This window comes from Pongo abelii, chromosome 3, assembly GCF_028885655.2.
Source record: "Pongo abelii isolate AG06213 chromosome 3, NHGRI_mPonAbe1-v2.0_pri, whole genome shotgun sequence".
Taxonomy (NCBI): Eukaryota; Metazoa; Chordata; class Mammalia; order Primates; family Hominidae; genus Pongo; species Pongo abelii.
In genome coordinates this window covers 102,308,890-102,310,322 of record NC_071988.2, presented here as the reverse complement: position 1 = coordinate 102,310,322, position 1,433 = coordinate 102,308,890, and positions in this window count along the sequence as shown.

Genomic DNA, 1,433 nt, shown 5'->3' with positions numbered 1-1,433 from the left:
ACCCATTAAAATAGAGTTTTGTACGATGTGAACAATCCTTGGTAATACTAAGTGGTTGTGTGCTCAACGTTCTTATTCTTAACCTTAACCCCCACCATACCTTCTAATAGCTACAAAGATCAATTCTAAGTGGTATTTCAAGACAATCCTCTGGCATGAGAACTAAGGCAACTCTTTTGGAAGTATTCATTAGTCACAAAACTGGCTACCCTGAAAGTATGATGAGTCCATCAATATTCCTCAAAGGCATACATCACTGCTAGTAACTGATAGAACCAGAATTCAAACTCAAGGTGGTATTATCTCAAGGAAGATGCTCTCTCCATAATGTTACAAAGGATTCTAATACCAGTTTTTCCAGTAGCTAGTCTTATGCAATTGGGCATACTTAATTCAGTATATCATAGTCAATACTGTTTGGTTGCAAGTTACAGATATTGGCTTAAACCAGCATAAGTACAAGTGGGTAATTTGTTGAGTTATCAGGGATAGCCTATGCAATCCAAGGACAGAAAGTTCAATTTATGAGAAAAAGGTACAGGAACTAAAATATCATCAGGAAACAGAGCAGCCACTCTTTTTACTATGCAAGGCCCAATGCTCTCTCCATCCCTGGCCAATTCATTCTTCTCTCTCCACAACTAGCTTTTACAACGTTTCCACATGCCTGCTAAAAATCAGTGGCAGCCTCCATTGCCAGCCATGCTGCTAACTAACCTTTCAGCTTTACCAGCACTGGTCCAATTTTGTCATGTGTCAAGGAACCCATTCCTGTTGGTGGGGGCCAGCTCCAAAGGGAGGCACGATGGGTAGACATCCAAACCTACAGTATAGCATGTCTACATTTCCTCACTGGAAAATGGGAAGGCTAGATTAGATAATAGTAAAAATAATAACAATTGATATGTACTAAGTCTTTATTCTGTTTTAGACACTTGGCTAAGTCATTTACATATATTATCTCATTAAACCTTGTAACAACCCTATGAAGCAGAAAGTTTATTGTTCCATTTTATAAGTGAGATAAATGAGGCACCGAGAAGTTAAGGAACTTGTTCAAGATGATCTTTAAAATTTCCTTGTAGTTCCAAAATGCAAACATCACACACAGTGTTACAAAGATGGATTAAAATAATAACAATAATATAAAAACATATTTTATTTCTTAATTTCAGGTCTTTTTTTTTCCTTAAAGAAAAAACTATGGCCTAAACAAAAAATGGCTAGAATATATCTCAATGATAAGATTAATTAAATTTAGATAGTTATCATTCTAAAAGAACAGGACATGGTAAGAATGACAGATGAAATAAAATTGTCAAAATAGTGAGTCAGACATCCAGAAAGAAAAAAAAATCTCCAACTATAAAATGTGGAGTTTGGTTAAAAAAAGAAAAGAAAATATGAAACAATTTAAGTTGAGTTTCTCAAGC